The following is a 22,470-nucleotide window of genomic DNA, read 5'->3' as shown; positions in this document are numbered from 1 at the left end:
CTTAACTGACCAATCCATCTTGAAAACTTTCCCAACAACTACATGAATAGGTTACAGAAAGCATGCAGTCAGGGGTAAAGTCAATGAGTCCCGCCTATGAGAGTTATTAACTTTGGCATTGTTCTGTAGTTATGTAACACAACAGTGCAAGCAGATGGACAAAGGATGGTGGGTGGAGGGTCTGGGGCAAGCAGATAGACTATTGAAGGTGAACAGGAGGAGCTGCGGCAAGCACAAAAAGAAAGCAGAGTCAATGGGGGGGTTGGGGACAAGCACATGGACAATGGTGGTGGTTGGGATGGGCTGGGAGAAATAATACAGCCAATTGAGGGTAGGCAGATGGTCCTCAGGCAAGCACAAGGACAACAGAGAGTGGGGCGGGAACATGAGGCAAGCACACAGACAATGGAGGGAGGGAAGGCAGGAGGGACTGGGGGAGGAACACTGAGAAGTAGAAGTACACAAGGGAGATAGCTGAAAAGCACACATACTCTTCTAGAGTTCTTAATCAAAAAGAACATAGTAGAGCCTGAAAAATGAATGCATCCAGGCTCCAGGGAAGGAACAAACACACAAAATGGAAGCAAGAATATGGAAGCTGAAGAATAGGAATCAAGCAAATGAGAATGACAATGAAGCCAACCAATGGTAAACAATGGGTTGCTTATAAGCCCCCTTTAAAGTAACAAAGGTCTTGCATGACCTAGAAATGTTCACACAGATCATGCATTTCTGTATGTCACTGTGCAGTATAAAGTAATGCTTTAACACATTTCAACCACAAAACTTACACCAGTTAAAACCCGGCAAATCAGACTTTCGTGTAGATGTTGGGGAAATTATAAATAGGGATCTCTAAATGTCATACAAGTCAATCTATGGTGATAAATGAAACAGATTCTGTGGGTGTAAAAACATGTAGCATGGCTATTTTAATCTGGAACCATCTTGGAGAGAAGGGATTAACAGAGTCATAAATCTAAAAGGAAGCTTGACAAAAAACAAAAGAATTGTGATATATCCGGCAAAGTTTGGAAAATTTACACCACCTTAATTTTTTGATTTTAGCAAACAGGGAAGGGAGATCCTTGCTTTTTCGTTTTTCCATAAGAATTAAAAAAGTGTAGTGTTTATTTGTTTAAAAATGATTTACATGTCCCTGTAACATAGAGATAGTATATATTAACATAGGTGAAATCATCATTTTAATAGAATCTAAACACCAGCACCAAGATTTATATAAAGGATTCCAAGGGGAAAGTGATTTATCGGTTTTGTTGTGAAGTTCTTTAAAATTAACATCAATAGTTTCTTTTATGGAACAAGTGAACCAAATTCCTAAATATTTGATCCTAGATAAGGACACCCATTGAAAACTAGAATTAATATAGGATTATTTAAATGTTTATTTATATAGTGGAATAACTTCTGTTTTGTCCTTATTAATTTTATAACCTGAAACCTGAGAAAAGAGATCTATTTCATTTAGTAATTCAGGAAGAGAATATTATGGGGATGAGATAAGAAGAACATCATACGCATCTGCAGCTAATTTTAATTGTTGATCTTCATATGGATAACCAGAAAAAGTTGGATTAAGATGAATACAAATCAGGAAGCATTTAAGAGCCAAAACGAGTAGCAAAGGACAAAGAGGACATCCTTGTCAAACACTGCGTTAAAGAGGAAAATATGAAGATACTCTACCGATAACTAGAACCGAAGCTTGTGGGGATTTGTACAATAAAGCTATAAGTTAAATTATTTAAGGTTTTAAGGACCAAAGCCATGGCAAGCTAAGGTTTGTAACATATAATGCCAATTAATTCTATCAAATGTTTTTTCTGCATTGATCGTTATGGCGGCCATTGATTTTTTTAAGAAAAGGGGCTTTGCTGAGTACATTAAAGAATAATCGGGTGTTGTCAGTCGCTAGCCTACCTTTTATAAATTTCACTGTTCCTTCCCAATAAATCATAGAAGAAAGTTTCCAACTGTATTGCTAACAGCGTTGCACATATTTTATAATCCATATTGATCAAGGAACTGGGTCTCTATTCCAGTTCTTAATCATACATACTCCTTTTTAAGATCTACTTTTACTAAACAACTATTAACTCCTTCTATTTTTCTCTCTAAATCCTTATGGTATAATAATCTCGTACAAATCAGCAATAGAACAGTTTTTTTGCCATTCTTGGAGGGCTAGGGGTACTATAGGAATGAAGATTAAGCAACCTTTTTTGATGATGGAATCCCTCTATCTTTCCCTCAATTTCAACAGATATGTAACTGCCCTACATCCTTCTAAAACCGTTTCAATTATCTAATATATACGGTATTAAATACTTTACTTTCAATACAAAATTACCCTACTATCATTTTTCATAATTCTACACCAACTGCTCCACTTGCTTCTGCCCTACTGCTTCTAATCTCTGTAAAGTTTTGTTATCTCCAAATTCATCTCGGGCCAAGTCCAAATCTGACATTTTATGGGAAAAACCTAGGAGTAGATTGCGATGATATGTTTTGGAATACAGTTTGGCTGCATATTTACAAAATTTCTAGAACAGCTAACACACAAATCCTTTTCTTTAATTACCATAGACTTTATTTTATAGCTATACAATGTTCTACATTTTCACCCTCCAATTCACCAAGTTGCTGGTTTTATGACTATCCCGAAGGATCTTCTGCATATATTATTTTCGTACCCCAACACATTTGCTTTTTGGCATAAGGTATTGTCACAACTAAAACATACATTCAATTTATGGCACTCTTGTATTATTTTACATATTTTTCTAGGTACTGTATCTAATGATTTATTTCTCAGTTCTCCACATAATAATTATGATTTTAGTTATTGCTTTTCAACAAATTGCGTATCATTAGGAATGTTCTAATATATTATCATATAAAGCGTGGCGGGAAAATGTTTTATATCATCATAAATTACATAATTTATTTTTGCATCAATGTTGTAAGGATCATAATGCTCAAATGATAAGGTTACCTTTAACTATTTTTCTGAATAAGATCACTAACTATACAGCTGATACCAATTATATATTGTCAGAACATTTTCATGCATCAGGAATATTTATCTCTCTGTCGTTCAATCTAAATCATAATTAATTACAGTTATTGTTATCTTTTACAATACTGTATTCATTTGTACTTTCTTTTATTGTAAATTCAAGTATGAACACATCTTTTTCTCTCTTTTTTATATATGAAAATCATTCTTTATGATGTTACCCCACCCCTCTTCCTCCCGGTTTTACCAGTAAATACTTAAAGACTTTAATTTAGTTTTTCTGTTACAATATTCTATTTTTTTTAACAATATGCCAAGGGTTGTTGTGATTTTCTATGTTTTCACATATATCTAAATGAAGTCTTTAAACACCAGTCAGTCTATGGTCACAGTTAAATATTCATAAAACAGATAAAACTCTACTGTTTTGTCAATCGTACATATTCTTTTTACTTAGTTTGCCAGCTCACATATTTTTTTCTCTAGTGCTCTCAGTTGGCAAGCAGGAAGCATGTATATAGTAAAATAAAAAATGAAGCAATCAGAATGATTGACAGCTAACCTTTACAACCAAAGTGTGTTCCTACTGGAGCTGCATCCCCACAAGAAATTCACAAATGCAAGTTGAGCTTGTGGAAACTGGCACAGCAAGTTACACAAGCTCTCTGATGGCATAATAACGAGTGGGTGGGGCCCTAATGTAAGTTAGGAAAATGGGTTCAATGCCCCACCTCTGGTTTGATAATAATAGACAACCAAAATAGGGTACAGTGAGCCCCCTGACCTCTGGGCCCCCATGCCACTCCCTGCACCACCGATAGATACACTCCTGAATCCGACCCAGGTTATGATATTTTAGTAAAAGTATTCGCAAAGGGTGACGTCCTGTTTTCACAATATTGTCTTGTCTCTTCTGTTTTTATAAGGTTTTTGCTATTTTTCATTATGTTTTTGTGTACAGCTCTAACACAAAGGACTTCTTAGGAAATTTGGCAGCAGACAGACAATATGGAAAGGTGGGAAGGAGAAATTTACGGAGCGCAACAAAGTAGAACAGGTGATTTTTGATGCTCTTCTGAACCTGTGGCTGTCGATTTTGAAGACAAATGGAAGTGAAAGGGAATTCTAGAGTCAGGGCATTTGGAACTGTAGGAATCTTTCCCTGAATTGTTTGCTTTGACTAACAAACGATCACCAAGGGGCAGATTTAAGAGCCCCTTGCGCCTCCTTGCCCCACATTAGTGTTAGTTTTTTTAATGCTAATCTGACCCATCAATGCCAAAATCGCCACGCCAAATTTACAAAGTGGTGCAATGCATTGCGCCACTTTGTAACCCTTTGTGCTACATTATGCCTGCGCCAGGCATATTGTATGAAAAGGGGGCGTTCCTCCATTAGGAGGGCATAAACAAATACGCACAAAGATATCTAAGAGATTTCTTTGCATCATTTTTTCAGCACTTTTAACGCCTGCTCACAACAGGCAATAAAAGGAGGCATATCATGGTTTTCAATGGGCCTCAATAGGCTTTGCAGGATTAGCGTCAACATTTTTTATGCTAATCCTGCTAAGCTCCAAACTACCATAAAAACCTTTGACACTAGTTCCCCTAACTACTGCCATGGTGTGCCGTATCTTAGATATGGAGCACGCGTGGGGCGTTAGGGGGGTGCAAGAAAAGTGGTGCTGCACTGGGTGTAGCACCACTTTTCTTAAATCAGGCCCCAAGTCTTTGCAGACCATTAATAGGTGTCTAGAATCAAGGCCTGTTATATCCCAAATATTTCTGCTTAATGGTCACTAATTGATAAAATCAAAACAGGAGATTAACCTCACTGCACATTTGGGCATGTGGACACGATTAAAGTAAGCCATGACTGTCATTACTCTTGGGTTGTCAGACAACATAAATACTTGGGTGATGAAGAGAAAGAAAACAACGTTTTCTCTGGGTTGTTGATCTTGTGACGTCACTCCAGTGAAACTGCAGGATCAAAAACAGGTAAAGACTCCACCATCATAATAGGAGACTAAGGCCTTCTAAAATAGGAGACTTTAAAAGATTTTTAATATGTCACTACAAATGCAAGACAAAGCTGTTTTTAGGAACTCAGAAAGGTTGTGAAATACATCTTTGAAAGATAGAAAACACAGGTTCAGTGTTATGTTTGAAAGTGGAAATTATCCTGAATAAATCTTTTTGGATTTAGTTCATTGGCCTTAGCTCCGCCCCTTCTTGCAACCTTATTTTGAGTAACATCCGGCCATGTTGCTGCAGGTCATCCATTTCAGACTAAGTGAACACCAGGCTCTTATATTCCACATCCAGGATATCGTCACTAATCGCACATTTCTTTTGGAACGAATATCAACCCCTATATCATGTTAAAGAGACATATATCATGATCCATTCTTCCTTGACAGCAGGAAAAAAAGTCAAAAGACTGAAAAGGCGACACCATCACTTTAGAAGTGGATATCTGATAAATTTTCGTAAGCAGGTTCAATCTTTCAATAAAATACAATTATTTTTTTTAAACATTTTATTGAAGCTGACATATTCCATATAGATAGTAAAGGTATTTTCTTTTCATGTGGCTTTTGTGCTCAAAACATGGCCAGATAAAAGTGTCACTCTGTAATGTTCTATACCACTGTGTCCCAAAACATTTGAGAACTACGTTGCAGTTTTCAGAGCGATATATTTTCGTGACCCTCCTAGCTTTAATGTTACTAAAGCATTGTGTGGTAACGCACTGCAGTTTATACAAAGAACATTTTCAGTTGATAAGGCCACTAAATTTGCACAGGCATGCAATTTTACTAATAAAACTATTGTACACAAACAATAATCTGTGGAAATCGGTTTCACTGAATATTTATCATTTGTGAATCACCAAATAAAGTGTCTTGGTTTGTTTTAATCCTATTAAAGTGTTTCTTCCCATCACATTTAAGACTTACAAAAAAGTGCTTCATTTTTGCTTTCTGAACTGCTGAATATATACAGTTAATTTACAAGTATTTACATTTTGTTGTGTGTTACAAAAAAATTACATCCTACAGCATTTCCTTTCACACTCCCTGTGCCTCAGCAAGGTTGTCACATAATTCACTTTATTTTTCTTTCTCTGACTGAAAAGTGAGATTAGTTTGTAAACGCCAATCCCCATGTTAAAAAATAAGTAGCATTTTCCCAGAAGACATAGCCTGATATTTGACCCCTGTTTCTGAAGCGCAGTAAATGTTGGAAGATAAATACAGAATTAAAAGGCATCTTTATTTATTGCTTGGACTTTTGCTACCCACCTGGGTAGATCTGAAATCACCCAGAATTACTCATACCTCTGTTCTGGATGATATCCAGGCACACTCAGGGATCTATGCAAATTCCAAGGCTCTCAGAGAACCAAACACCTGACAAGACCAAGAGTCAGTAAGAACTTTCTGTTTACTAATATTAACAATACTTCAGAGCTCTGCTCTTCATAACACCCTCTCACTTAAAGCTTGTTATAGAATGTCTTCACGCTTTGGCCCTGACTCTGAATTCATCTGAATGAAGGTGTTTTATGTTGCGCCTGAGAAATGAATCTCCTGTAGAGTAAGCTTTTCCTCATGTGTGATAAATAACACCTTTCAACAGTTTTTGAGGCACAACATGCAGTTTTTAGTGCTTCCAGTGCCAAAATCTGCATGGTACAGTAAATAACGTACACTTTCCCCCACTTAAGTTATGAGTTAAAAAAATATGAGATATTTAACACATCCAGTGGGTACTGGGCGCATCAAATAAGACCCAGCCCGTGATTTAGACCCCCACCCAAGCAGGAGTTTGTCAGGGGTCTGAAAACACAGACCCACTCACAATCAGGGCCTTAGAGTCTATCTCTAATAGTACACTACCCCACTCGGAGCACTGAATTTGATAATACAGAAGATTACTTAAAGATCTTTATAACACTGATATTAAAATAGACCGCTGCTCTTTAAAGTACACATGGCCACTCACAGTTCTGCTCTGAATTATACCTAAACTTAGGTGGTCATTCCAACCCTGGTGGTCGGTGTTAATGCGGTGGCCAACCCGCCAACAGGCAGACGGTAAAAAAATGGAATTCTGACCCTGGCGGAAACCGCCAACACAGACCGCCACTTTAACACTCCGACCGCCACGGCGGGACAAACAAACAGCGCGGCGGTCACCGCCAACAGACAGGCGGCAGACAATGTACCGCCCACCCTATCACAACTCACCAATCCGCCACCTTTTCCGGGGCGGGAGCCCCGCCGATAAAAACACGGCGGAAACAGACTACGAACGGGAAAACGCTCACCTCTACACACTCCACGAGCATGGAACCCGAACTACACATCCTACCAGCAATTGTCTACCTGCTCCTCTACCAGGAGCACGAACGCCGGCGCAGAAGACAACAGTGAGTACTGCACCTACGACACAGGGGAGGAGGGAGGAGAAAAGGTTACGGGCACACACATACGCAACACACTCCCCCCCCCAACTACCTACACACCAATGCAGAGCAACAACTCAGAGTGACACCCCCCAAACCTCCCGGAAGAATGCAAAGACAAAAAAATATGATATCGAAATCCAAATATATTGTAAGGCTAAGTAAATAAGTAATTCGAACATCCTATAACTATATACACATATGTAAATTGTCCCGTCAAAATTGGCTTACAGTCATTGTACGTGGGCCAATGGTCCTCAACACATGGGCAAAGCCCACACAGGAGACCCGAATCCATTGGAGAGAACACTGCAGGGGCATCAGATAGGAAAACTACAGGCACCTCAGGGGGAAGGTAAGGGGGGGCACCTCAGCCAGATGAGTCCACAACGCTAGATCCACGAGGGGCCTCCATGGCAACTGTTCAATCCTGGGGAGTGTAAAGCCACAGTCTCTCAAGTCTCTGCAGTGGGTGGCCTGCCCATTGTGCCATCCTGGGGAGTGCAAAGCCACAGTCTCACAAGTCTCTGAAGTGGGTGGCCTGCCCACTGTGCCATCCTGGGGAATGCAAAGCCACAGTCTCACAAGTCTCTGCAGTGGGTGGCCTGCCCACTGTGCCATCCTGGGGAGTGCAAAGCCACAGTCTCACAAGTCTCTGCAGTGGGTGGCCTGCCCACTGTGCCATCCTGGGGAGTGCAAAGCCACAGTCTCACAAGTCTCTGCAGTGGGTGGCCTGCCCACTGTGCCATCCTGGGGAGTGCAAAGCCACAGTCTCACAAGTCTCTGCAGTGGGTGGCCTGCCCACTGTGCCATCCTGGGGAGTGCAAAGCCACAGTCTCACAAGTCTCTACAGTGGGTGGCCTGCCCACTGTGCCATCCTGGGGAGTGCAAAGCCACAGTCTCTCAAGTGGATGACAGACTCCACTGGTACTGGAGGAGTCTTGGTGCCCAGAGTGTATTGTGCAGCCCTGCCCGACACTGATCCGGGCCTGCCCCTTCTGCCAATGTGCCAGCGGTGCTTGAGAGGAAGGGCCCAGCGGAGCGGTGCTTGAGAGGAAGGGCCCAGTGGAATGGTGCAGAGACGGCGGTGCCCAGCGGAGCGGTGCTTGAGATGAAGGGCCCAGCGGAACGGTGAAGAGACGGCGGTGCCCAGCGGAGCGGTGCTTGAGATGAAGGGCACAGCGGAGCGGTGCTTGAGATGAAGGGCCCAGCGGAACGGTGCTTGAGATGAAGGGCCCAGCGGAGCGGTGCTTGAGATGAAGGGCCCAGCGGAGCGGTGCTTGAGATGAAGGGCCCAGCGGAGCGGTGCTTGAGAGGAAGGGCCCAGCGGAACGGTGCAGAGACGGCGGTGCCCAGCGGAGCGGTGCTTGAGATGAAGGGCCCAGCGGAGCGGTGCTTGAGATGAAGGGCCCAGCGGAGCGGTGCTTGAGAGGAAGGGCCCAGCGGAGCGGTGCTTGAGATGAAGGGCCCAGCAGAGCGGTGCTTGAGATGAAGGGCCGAGCGGAGCGGTGCTTGAGATGAAGGGCCCAGCGGAGCGGTGCTTGAGAGGAAGGTCCCAGCGGAACGGTGCAGAGACGGCGGTGCCCAGCGGAGCGGTGCTTGAGATGAAGGGCCCAGCGGAGCGGTGCTTGAGATGAAGGGCCCAGCGGAGCGGTGCTTGAGAGGAAGGGCCCAGCAGAGCGGTGCTTGAGATGAAGGGCCCAGCGGAGCGGTGCTTGAGATGAAGGGCACAGCGGAGCGGTGCTTGAGAGGAAGGGCCCAGTGGAAAGGTGCAGAGACGGCGGTGCCCAGCGGAGCGGTGCTTGAGAGGAAGGGCCCAGCGGAACGGTGCAGAGACGGCGGTGCCCAGCGGAGCGGTGCTTGAGATGAAGGGCCCAGCGGAACGGTGCAGAGACGGCGGTGCCCAGCGGAGCGGTGCTTGAGATGAAGGGCCCAGCGGAGCGGTGCAGAGACGGCGGTGCCCTGTTCAGCGGTGCAGGTCTTGAAGGGCCCTGTTCAGCGGTGCAGGTCTTGAAGGGCCCTGTTCAGTGGTGCTTGAGACGGTGGTGCCCTGTTCAGCGGTGCAGGTCTTGAAGGGCCCTGTTCAGCGGTGCTGGTCTTGAAGGGCCCTGTTCAGCGGTGCTGGTCTTGAAGGGCCCTGTTCAGCGGTGCTTGACTTGAAGGGCCCTGTTCAGCGGTGCAGGTCTTGAAGGGCCCTGTTTAGCAGTGCTGGTCTTGAAGGGCCCTGTTCAGCGGTTCTTCACATGTATCTCCAGGGCACCAGATCCGGCCAATAGATGGTGTTCACTCGCCATCCGACTTCTCGCTTGCGGGGCCCTCCTGTGCTGGTGTCCCGTGCCCGTGGGTGTCCTCCTTCACCCCAGGAATGGAGCTGGTTGGGCCCTCCTGGGCTGCTCGCCTGCTGCCGGACTTGTCGGCCGTGCTGCCCTTGCCATCCTTGCGTGAGTCTCTGTGGCCCTTGCCTCCCTTTGTAGATGTGCCAGGTGGCACCCCACTTCCTGACGGTGCCAGGGTGGTGGCTGTGGAGGCTGCCGTCTCTGTCCTCTCGCGCCGGGCCTTCCCTTTTTTAGATTTTTTCCCAGGGGGTGGGCTGGCTGTCCCTTTGCTGCTGGCCGATGTAGCTGCCCTCGAAGGTGGTGGACTCCAATATCCCTGGACTATTTTCCTTGTAGGTCCAGGGGTTGTGGTGGCTGAGGTGCTGATTGGACTTTTACGAGATGGAGGGGGTGGGTCAGGTGATGGAAAGAGGTTAATTTTGGAGAGGAAAAACTTTTTAGGAGCAATGGGAAGGGTAGGTGCAGTGGGTATGGGAGTGGAGGAAGAGGATGTGGTTGTAGGAGAGTCAAGTGTGCTGTCTTTGGGTGCAGGTGCTTGTGACGGAGGCTGTCGTGAGGTGGATGGCTGTTGGGTGGGTGGCTGCCTGCGTTTGTGTGGTTTGGATGAGGGGGTGACAGACACAGTGGGAGAGGACACAGGGGACGTGTAAATGGCAGTGGGGGTGGTGACTGCACGTGTGCGGAGTGTTCTGGTGGGTGTGCTGGTGATGGACGTAGTGGATGATGATGTTGTGCATGCTAGTGTGAGTGGAGACGTCACAGGGAGGGAGGAGGAAGACGAGGAGGAGGGGGACACAGAGGAGGCAGTGGCTGTTGGCATGTCTGCATGTGGATGTTGCTTGGGTGAATGCTTGTGGGATGTGTGGTGCTTATTTCTGGATGAGCTGACCTTGGGTGTTGAGGTGTGTGCAGGCTGGTCTGTAGGTGTGTCTCGGATAGGCAGAGGAACAGGGGAGTGGGACTAGGTGGAGGGAGTTGGAGGAGGGAGGCTGGAGACAGGGACAATGGCTGCTGTCAGTGCTGAGGCCAGAGCGTTGAACGATTGTTGATGGGCAGCCTGACCCGAATGAATGCCCTCCAGGTATGCATTGCTCCGATGCACCTCCCTTTCTACCCCCTGGATGGCATTCAAAAGGGTAGACTGCCCAACAATGAGCGTCCGAGGAGGTCAATGACCTCCTCACTGAGGGCAGCAGGGGTAACTGGGGCAGGGCCTGAGGTGCCTGGGGCGAAGGAGATGCCCGCCTTGGTGTGCGAGCGGGCACGGGGCGAACGCTGAGGGGCTGCTTGGAGGGCGGAGCTGGTGCGCTGGGTGGCGGCTGTACCTGTTGTTGCGGTGGGCACGGATGTTGCCGCCACCACAAGGGAGCTCCCTTCCGAGGACGTGTCCGTGTCGCTGATGTCTCCACGTGTCCCCGTTGTGGAGCCCCCCTCGCCCTCCATCTCACTGGTGAAATCCGAGTCCGTTGCATGGCCCTCCGGGGCCATGTGAGATGCAGCTCCCTCGTGCTCCAATGCCACTTCTCCTCCGCCAGATGATGCTAATGCACACATGAACAGGAAGAGCAGACAAAAAAAGGGGGGGGGGAACATAAAGAAATGTTGAGTGCATGCATTGGCAACACAGTTGGCGGAGAGGACAGACACAGAAGCCCCCTGCACTATGCCACGCACTTGGGGTACACTACTCAATCAGTGAGACCTGGCCTACAAGCCAATGGACGACTACTGCACACATAGGTGACACAGGGCCATGGATAGCTGTACTTGGCACCCTACAGAGGTGGAGGGCGGGGACACAGGGCCATGCCTTACGGAGGGGACTAGCCTACAGAAAGCGCCCTGGCCTACGGATACCCACATCCCTCTTCCCACACCCAGACACCTCCACTGCGCGCTAAGATAGCAGAATGTGCTTGTACTCACCCCCTTGTGTCTGCTGTGATGTCCTCACGTGCCCATCCAAATCTGGGTAGGCCACCGCCAGGATCCGGGACATCAGGGGGGTCAATTGACGACTGGCACCCCTCCTACGTTGGGAGGCCATCCCCAGCAGAACCTCTGCGGTCTTTCTGCTCCCGCGGCGGATGTCCTCCCACCTCTTGCGGCAGTGGGTGCCCCGTCTGTTGTGGACCCCCAGGGTCCGGACGTCCTTGGCGATGGCACGCCAAATGTCTATTTTCTGATGGGCGCTGACCTATGTGACACGTACAGGGAGAGAAAATAAAATATCAACATTTTCTGCATGCACAATGTGAGTGGCCCCCTCTCCCCACCCTTGCCATGTAGCACATGCTCTCATCTGTCGTTTGATGCATGCCTCATTTGCTCCCCTCCGCACCATCGTTCATTCACCCCACTCAACCCAGGCATTGGCCACAAAGCATGGTCCCAGTGTACTAACCTGTTGGTCTGGAGGACCGTAGAGTAGCGCATACTGGGGGAGGACCCCATCCACGAGTTTCTCCAATTCTTCAGAAGTGAAGGCCGGGGCCCTTTCCCCAGTCGCAGGAGCCATTGTCTCTTCCAGACCGAGGTCACAGCAGCACTTGCAGTATAGGTCCTCTCCTCTGGATGATCAGGTCTCGAGTGATTAATCAGATAGAAAATGGCGGTCACTCCAGCGGCGGTGCGTACCGCGACCGCCGGCGCACTTCCTCATTGGCTCCTGAAACCCATAGGGTTCAATGTTAACCAATGCGGCTTTGCACCCCGGTCTCCGACCGCCTACCGCCACGGTGTGCCACGCCAGCGCATTGACCTCACATCCCATTGTCACACTTCACAGGTCAGGCAGCCGCCATTTCAAGGGCCCACATGGCTTCATTTCTACTGCGTCACACAGGCCTAGGCCTTGCATTGCCACTCATATAAGCCACTCAATGCATAGAGAATCGTGTACTGTGCAAGCTGTGGGAACGTACCTGTGGGTTGCTTGACTCTGTGCTCCATGTTGTCCTTCCTAGGCACCGTCCGCTGGGACTTGCGAGGAGATGGAGGAATGTTCCCGTGTACAGACCGCTGGTGGACCTGTCGACAATGGAAGAAAGACATGTCATACTGACATACAGACTTGACCGAGCCACTATACAGGAACTGTGTGCCCAGCTGGAGCCAGACCTGATGTCACCCATCCGCCAACCCACAGGGATCCCCCCTCTAGTGCAGGTTCTGTCAGTACTCCATTTTTTGGCAAGTGGGTCATTTCAATCTACAGTGGCCATTTCATCAGGGATGTCTCAGCCTATGTTTTCAAAGGTGTTGTCCAGAGTGTTGTCTGCCCTGATGAAATACATGCGGAGCTACATTGTTTTCCCTGAGGTGGGCGATTTGGCTACAGTGAAGGGTGATTTCTATGCCCTTGGACATATTCCCAACATCATTGGTGCCATTGATGGGACCCATGTGGCTTTGGTTCCCCTCAGAGAAAGTGAACAGGTGTACAGGAACCGAAAAAGTTATCATTCAATGAATCTCCAGATGGTCTGTTTGGCTGACCAGTACATCTCCCATGTAAATGCCAAGTTCCCTGGGTCAGTGCATGACGCGTACATCATGCGAAATAGCAGCATCCCTTATGTGATGGAACAGCTACAGAGACACCGTGTGTGGCTAATAGGTGACTCTGGTTACCCCAACCTGTCCTGGCTACTGACCCCAGTAAGGAATCCCAGGACCAGGGCAGAGGAACGGTACAATGAGGCCCATGGGCGTACTAGGAGGGTGATCGAGCGGACCTTCGGCCTCCTGAAGGCCAGGTTTAGGTGCCTGCATATGACAGGTGGATCCCTAATGTACTCACCAAAGAAGGTGTGTCATATCATCGTGGCCTGCTGTATGCTTCACAACCTGGCTTTGCGACGCCAGGTGCCTTTCCTGCAGGAGGATGGTCCAGATGGTGGTGTTGTGGCAGCTGTGGAACCTGTGGAGAGTGAAGAGGAGGAAGACGACGGGGACGACACAGACAACAGGAACACAGTGATACTACAGTATTTTCAATAACACACAGGTAAGAATCAACACCGGCATTTTACAATTACTTACAGTCTCCTGCCTCTCTACTGTCTGGCCTATTCCCCCAGTGTATGTTAACTGAGTTGTGACTTTCCCTTCCAATTTCAGAGATGTGGGCCCCACTGCGTGACCTCTGCTTTGTTTCCCCATGGACTACAGCTGTGTGACAGTGGTATGTTATCATCACTATGTAACTGGACATTTTGGCAGCGTTATGTCTAATACATTTGTTCACAATACAGGCAGACTCCTGATTATTTTTGTGCAATAAGTGATTTTATTAAAGTGCTGAATTTAGGGAAATGGTTGAAAATCGGTGATGGGTGATGGTGGAGGAATGTCCATGGCAGAGTCCAGATTTTCAGTCTCACAGAAGCATTGTCCATATGCGTGTGGAAGGATGGAGCAGGGGCAGTTTAAGGTTGGACAGGGTGACAATGTGGGACAGTGGGATGACATCAGGGGGTATCCTTTGCTGGCGGGTGTCTTGGTATCCTACTCTGTCTTCTTCCGAGATCTCAGGCCCCGCTTGCGGGGTGGTTCTTCTTCTGCAGGGGGTGGGGTTCTGGTGGCCTGTTGTTGTGTGGGGGCCTCCTGTCCACTAGCACCGGCGGAGGTGGTAGCCTGTTCTTGGTCCATGCTAGTGACAGGGGCCCTTTGTGGTGCCACATGGTCCCGCAATGTGGTGACAATCTGGTTGAGTGCCCCGACGATGGTGCCCATTGCGGAACTGATGCTTCAGAGTTATTCCCTGAACCCCATGTACTGTTGCTCCTGCATGACCTGGATCTCCTGGAACCTGGCCAGTACTGTCGCCATCGTCTCCTGGGAGTGGTGGTATGCTCCCATGATGGAGGAGAGGGCCTCGTGGAGAGTGGGTTCCCTGGGCCTGTCCCCCCCCCCCTGTCGCACAGCAGCCCTCCCAGTTCCCCTGTTTCCCTGGGCCTCTGTCCCCTGGACCGTGTGCCCACTACCACTGCCCCCAGGTCCCTGTTGTTGTTGGGGTGGTGGGTTAACCTGGGTGCCCTGTAGTGGTGGACACACCGCTGATTGACGTGTCCTGGAGACAGAGGCATGGGCCCGCTGGGTGGGAGCTGTGCTGGTGTTCCCAGAGGGGGTTAGGTCTGCTGTGGCCTGTGTGAGGGGAACCGACTTTCCCGAGGTCCCCGATGGGCCGGGCTGGTCATCTGGGTCCAGGGAGACAGAGCTGCTGTCATCACTGGTGGCCTCTTCTGGGGGTGGGATGGACATTTCTGGACCCTCCTGGGCGGTGTGGTGGCGTTCGGGTCCTGCAGGGGTATAGAAGTATGGTTATTGCTTCAGTGTGTGCCATATCGTGCAATGGGTGGGTGCCCGTGTACCCCAGGGCTGGCATTCCTGTGTGGGGGCTTTTGTGAGGGTGGCTTGTGGGGGAGATGTGTATGTGCAGTGGGCATGCTTTGGTGATGGGTGTCCATGCTTTGTGGACGCATGCAGGGCTAGGTGTTGGGATGGGTGGGTTGTGATGGTGAGCCATTTGCAAGGATTTGGGGTGATGGGGCTGGGGGTGAGGGTGGGGGTATGATTTGGGATGCAGGTGGGGTGGGGGGGATGAAGTAGTGAAGATGAGACTTACCAGAGTCCATTCCTGCAGCTACTCCTGCGAGGCCTTCAGAATGCAGGATGTGCAAGACTTCCTCCTCCCATGCTGTAAATTCTGGGGGAGTAGGTGGGGGTCCGCCACCAGTCTTCTGCACCGCGATGTTGTGCCTTGATACCATAGAACGCACCTTCCCCCGTAGGTCGTTCCACCGCTTCCTGATGTCGCCCCGATTTTGTGGATGCTGTCCCACAGCGTTGACCCTGTCGACTATTCTTTGCCATAGCTCCATCTTCCTGGCAATGCTGGTGTGCTGCACCTGTGTCCCGAAGAGCTGGGGCTCTACCCGAACTATTTCCTCCACCATGACCCGGAGTTCAGCGTCTGAAAACCGGGGGTGTCTTTGGGGTGCCATGGGGTGATGTGGATGAGGTGTGGGGTGGTGTATGTGTTGTAGAGTGTGGTGAGTGTGGTGATGTGTGGTGTTTTGTGCGTGGATATTGTGTGGGTGATGGTGTGGTTTGCCTCTGTGTGATGGTGTTCTCTATTCTGTGCTGTCTCTCTCTGGCTTTCTGTCGGTTTTTTTGCTCGTAAGGGTTTGTGGGTGATGTGGGTGTGTGTTTTATATAGTTTTGGGTGTGTGGGAGTGTTGTGTGTATGTGTATCAGGTGTGTGTATTTTAAATTGTCCAATGTGGCTGTGTTTTGAAAATGTGTGTGTATTTTGACCGCAGCGGTGTGTACCGACCGCGGTTGAAAGACCGCCGCATGGATTCGTGGGTCGGAATGGAATGGGCGTATTTCTGTTGGCGTGACGGTGGAGGTTTTGTCATCGCCAGTTTTACGCTGGCCTTTGGTGTGCCGGACTTTTGTGGCTGTCGGGTTTTTGGCGGTTTGCCAGTTGCGGGTCAGAATGACATGGCGGTTTACCGCGCCCGCGGCGGTGTTATGGAGGTCTTCTGACCGGCGGTAAGCGCCTTTTACCGCCGAGGTCAGAATGACCCCCTTAGTCTAATTCAGCTGGTGGTAATGCAAAGGCTCACTCAGAGGTCTTTATGAAGCCAGGCTTCACTCACAGTTCACTCTAGATTATCTTCAAAACTCACTCAAACCCCTACTGATAACATAACTTAAACACCAACATTCATTTACTTTGCACTCTTTCCTTTGAAATAGTGTATTAATTGCAAGCTCAGGAAGATAAATATTCTTACTCATACCTGGAGTCCCTAAGAGATACATTTTTGATAAAAACAGGGAATCACTCAGGGCTATGTTGCTGATACTACACAGTTTTTGGTCACCTAAGCTCTAATTTGCAAATGTAGTGAGTCGCTCCGTTCGGTGATCTTGATACTAGCAGTTTTTATTTCTTACATAAGTGAAATCTACTTGTCCAGGATGGGAGATTCAGTGCTTCCCCGTGGTTGATGAACATTAGCCAGTCCATTCTGTTCCTCATAGATCTTGGCACTAGAGGCTGAAGCATTCCAACACCTACTGATGCCCAAGTAGCTGCATTCCAGTCAGACATGTACTCTCCTCTACGAAGTTGCCTTTTGGGTTGTGTGTTCTAAAATTATTCTTGCAGGTACTCATGGCGATTTTTTCTTCACTTGTTGATGGATTCTTGCCTATGTGCTACACTGGTTTCTACTGCGAGAGTTGAATGGAAATGGAGGTAGGCAGTCAGTCAATATTCAAGTGAGAGGTGCAGGCTCTTTAGTTTTTTTTTTTAAAACAAACCTTATTACTGTTCACTGCAGCATCATGATACAGCCTCCTACGATTTTAGCCCCGGGTGCATCCGTTATAGTTCCTATTTTGACTGGTATGCTGAATCTGTCGTTGTCCAGCAATAATATTCCCCACAAGTGGAAACACGCTATAGTAAAACCCTTGCTCAAGAAACCCAATCTAGATGCTTCCGTCCTTAATAATCACAGGCCCCTTTCCTTATTGCCAGCATTCTCCAGGATATTGGAAAAAACATGTTAATATGCACCTTTCCAACTTTCTTGAGGACAATAATATCTTGCATTTGTCTCAGACTGGCCTTAGACCTCTTCACAGTATGGAATCAGCACTGATTGGAGTCACTGAGGAGGTTAGGAAGCGTCTTGACCAAGGTCTGGTATCAGCAATTATTCTTCTAGATCTCAGTGCCGTTTTTGATACTGTGGATCATAGCATCCTACTTCAAAGAATGAGGGAGGCTGAATTGATAAGCAAGGCTCTGAGCTGGCTCTCTTCTTTTTTAAAAGCAATATCATTTCAGGTACTAGACTGTTTGTTCTTCTCCAGCTACTTTAATAGCAGCTGCAGAGTGCAGCAAGGCTCATCACTTAGCCCTACTTTATTTAACATCTATATGGCACCACTGGCAAAGATAGTGGAGCCATTTGGTCTTTCATTAGTGTCATATGCGGATGATACCCAGCCAGTATTCTCCTTTTCAACTGAACAGAATTCATCGGAGACAGCTCTCGCTCCTTGCCTATGGGCTGTGTCCGAATGGATGTCTGAATGTAAACTCAAGTTAAATGGTGATAAGACAGAGGTTATGATCTAAGGCCATTTTTCTTGGCCAAACTCTACCACTCCTATGGTTCAATCCTTAGGTGATCTTTCTCCTCCTAAGAAATACATCAAGAGTTTAAGAGTATGGCTCTACCCATGGCTAACCATGGATCATCAAGCTAAGAAAATTGCCTCCATCTGCTTTGGTACACTAAGACCTCTCAGAAATGTGTTTAAAATACTCCCACCTATTGCTAAGAGGCTCATCATCCAAGCTCTCATTATCTTGCGACTGTATGATGGGAATGCCCTGTACCTTGGAGCGCCAAAATATGTCAAAAGGAAGCTACAGATGGTGCAAAACACTGCTGCTCGCCTTCTTTTTAATATACCTAGACTCAAATCAACTAAAGCAGCTCTTGCTACTCTACATTGGCTCCCAGTTGAGCAGCAGATACAATTTAAATCACTCCGTTGCATCTACAAAGCCCTTCATAACAAAGGTCCTCCACTTTTGCAAACTCTTGCCTCCTTTCACAACCCTGCTAGACATCTCAGATCCTCTTCAGCAGCTTTGGCCGCTACTCCATCAATAAAAAAAATCTAAATGGGGCGGAAGCTCCATAGGTTATTTGGGGTCTAAGCTCTGGAACTCTTTGCCCATAGGTCTATGACTAACCAGTCATGAATTGTCCTTCCGTCGTCTGCTTAAAACTTGGTTATTTTGACCTGTGCCCATTGTGTGTTGTGGACGAGTTCAGTAGAGAGCAAGTCCCAGAAGGAGCCCGGGTCAGTGTTAGGTGTGTATATGCTGCCTATGAGCAGGAGTTGGCCATCCAGGTGACCCTCCAAGAGGATGTAGTGGCCTTCTTTGTCAATGGCAGAGTTTAATTCTTAAAATTGGACTCCAGGGCGGACCCATATCATTGCACCTCTTGCATATGCGGAGTGAGTTGTGGCGTAGATTTGTCCCATTCTCTGTTTTGCAGGTGCCCCAGCTCTCAGTGTGTTATGTGCATTTCCTGCAGTAGAATGATTTGAGCCTGCTGCCGCTTGATATAGGAGTATAGTGCATATCTTTTCCTACCAGTGTGCATCTCTGAGATGTTTAACATAAGGAATCTAGTGTCTGTGAGGTGTGGCACACGCTCAGAAGGGCGCGCTAAAGCACACAAAGAAGATGGTAGCTGCTGATTGGTGTCATCTGAGTGTGATGATTAGGGCTTACCTGGTTGGCGCTGTTTAAGCAGATGCGTTATGGCTGGGATTGGTGGAGGGTAGACTGGTTGATGGAGCCAGTTGGGTTAGTGGAAAGATAGCGGTGTTGCCTGATAATCTAGCTGTGGAGCACCAGATGCAATTGTGCAGTCCCTTGCCGTGCGCTCCGATTGTGGTGCTCATGTAGGGGGTCCATCCTCCCCAGGTGGTGCAGGCTATCACGGTGCTCCCTGCTTACACACCCTGAGCACTCTGCTCGGTTCATTCTGGGCTCCGGCCTGAGAGTGGTTCCTGGCTAGGAAGGAAAAGGAGGAAGGGTGGCTATAGAAGGTAAACGCTCTCACTTGCTGCTCCCAGGGGCGAACCAATACACCAGTGACAGCTCACACCCCTATTACCCCCATCTCCCCCCGCAAGCACAGATGCAGTGCTTCACGCCTGGACGTAACACTGGGCTCTGATAGATGCATGGTGCACGCTGAATCCTACAGATCACCTTTTTTATTTTTCCACTCAGCGGCACATAATCTCTATGTATGACTGGGCAGATTTCTCTGTTCCCCTGCGCTCTTGCCCTTTCTCCAACACTCTGACCCAGTCTATCAGCAAGAAAAAAAAGAACGCATTTGTTCCATCACTGCCTCTTCCAGGGCGTTTGAGTGGGATGCCTTAAAGGCAGTAACCGGACGGGTCTGTATCCAAACGGTAGTGGGAGTCTGCTGCATTTTGGAGAAAGACACAGAAAAAGCAGAGCAAAAACTGTCTGACCTTAGTAAAGGGGCAGATGCAAATTCAGAGCTCGTCCCCTGATTTACGAAGGCAAAGTCTGCCTATGGAGCACTCATGGAAGATTTATGACATTGTAACTTTAAGGCCTACGCCTCTAGGGTGTGCAGGGATAGTGACAAAACTGGCAGACTCCTAGCTTGGCTCGTTCGGCAGGAGGCCATAGCCCCCCTGATCACCAAGACAGTGAACACCAGAGGAGTCATGATAAACACTCAAGCTGACATCCTACAGGTCTTCACAGACTACTACGTTTCACTGTACAAGCCACCACCTGCCCCCAGCTAAAACACCAGAGGCCTATCTCACACATGTCCACCTCCCAACTATCTAAGCCCCCCCAGACTAACCCTTGACGGGGCTATTACAACTCCAGATGTCACACAGGCAATTCGGGACCTCACCCAGAACAAAACGCAGGGCTTGGATGGGCTGGATAGAATACTACAGTGCCTTCCCGTCTTTTCTTGCACCTCGCCTTGTGAACTTATACAAGGAGGCACAACATACTGGCGAGCCCCCCCACCCCACACAGTGAGACTCTCTGCCGGTTTCCATTCAGAAACCAGATGTAAATTCCACCAGTTTGGCCTCATACAGGCCTATGGCTATCCTGGGCACAGATGATAAAGTACTAGGCAAAATCCTAGCAAACAGGTACTCCAAAGCCGCCCAGGTCTCATCCACATGGACCAAAATGGTTTTGTGCCGGTGGGTTATACTTCACACAACATTTGCTACCTATTCCAAATATAGGACCAGGTTTGCGATCACAATCCCTACTAGACCCGAAAAAGGCTTTTGACACCCTGACTTGGCCATACCTATTCGAGGTCCTACACCACGTAGGAGTCGGACCCAAGCTCTTGGTGTACACAGACTATTATATGTCAACCTAAATGCCTGTGTTCGCCTAGGCCATCTCATCTCTGCTCCATTCCTGATTTCCCAGGGCACAAGACAGGGGTCTCCACTCTCCCCCTTGTTATTCACACTCACTATGGAGGTCCTAGCTCTATGGCTCCATGCAGGGGGGAGGAGTGGGGCATACCACTGGCAGACAGAGTGCACTCAATGTCCCTCTTTGTGGACGATCTGCTCTTATATATCGGAGCTATCACAGAGGACCTCACCCCAATCTGGAGCATCTTGAACACTTCGCCACCACAGCCGTGTTCTGAGTCAACTGGGTGAAATCAGCAGGCTATCCATTATGCCCAGGCAATCGCCACGTGATCTGACTCTCAGTGATATCCACCTTCACTGGCATCCACAGGCAGTTGAATACCTCAGGATTCACCTGTACCATTCCCCTGCTGACTTCGTTGACGGTAACTACTGCAGAGTTTTAAGCGGGTTCTGATCCCAAATGTGTTTCTGGCAGACCCTCCCACTGGTGCCCATTGGCAAGATAGCCTGGCAAAATGATTATCCTGCCACGCTTACTCTTTTACTTTGCAAAACTCCTTCTTTGCGGAGCTGGATACTTGCCTCATCGCACTTTTCTGGGGCAACGGTCAGCACCGGGTCGCCCTCACAAAGTTGCAAATGCCAACCGACCAGGGAGGCCTGGGAGCTCCATCGTTCAAAGCCTACTTTTGTAGCTGCACAGTTCCAATGGCTTTCTTGATGGACCACTGGCTGCAATCAGGAGGAAGTCCCTAGAGTTCAAGGGCCTATCCCGATACCGGTGTTAAGGGGGCTCTTTCTAGAAAATCCACAACTTGTGCATACTTGACCTTTGGCTGGTGGCGGTGGCTCTGCAGTGCATGGCCCGGGTACACCAGCTGTCCTGCACCACCCCATTATACACCCCGCTATTCCACCTTGTCGGGTTGGCCCACCAGTACTGATCTTATACTGCTAGAGCCCTGAGAGGATGGACAGACAACTCGGCCACACAGTAGGTGATCTCTCCAAGGGAGTCGTTTCCTCCCCTTTGCACAGATTGCGGAGGAAAGTGGCCTCCCAGCTGGGTAGTTAGTTCTTCATAGACAACTAGTCTGCAAGTATCGAACACTTTGGGACATAAAAGAGCGAGAACCCCCTACACACCCGGTGCTACATTCCATCCTGTTGATGGACCCTGGCCGTCACCTGATCAAGTGGCTATATAAAGTGACACATGAACTCATGCACACACTGCACTGTCCGCACTATGACATCAATGGGAGGATGATTTCAGAAGGGTGCTTCTGGACAAAGAATGGGACATAGCACTCCGATTTCCCAAGCATGTATGTTGGTACTTCTGATGTAAAACCATACAGCTCTTTATCATACACATATCTTACTTCAGTACGCTTATACCATCTATTTCCAGATAAGCCATCAGGCTGCTGCCGTTGCCCAGCTCAAGAGGTAGATTTCATCCACATGTTCTGGTTCTGTCTATCCCTCCACAGCTACTGGCACTCTGTTCATTCCACACTGCATACAGTCACAGAGCTTACAGACCTCAACTCACAGGGGACCAGCTCCTCTGGCATCTTCATGTGC

The sequence above is a fragment of the Pleurodeles waltl genome, chromosome 1_2 (assembly GCF_031143425.1).
Source record: "Pleurodeles waltl isolate 20211129_DDA chromosome 1_2, aPleWal1.hap1.20221129, whole genome shotgun sequence".
NCBI lineage: Eukaryota > Metazoa > Chordata > Amphibia > Caudata > Salamandridae > Pleurodeles > Pleurodeles waltl.
The sequence above is the reverse complement of the archived record's forward strand: the minus strand, read 5'-3'. Positions refer to the sequence as shown.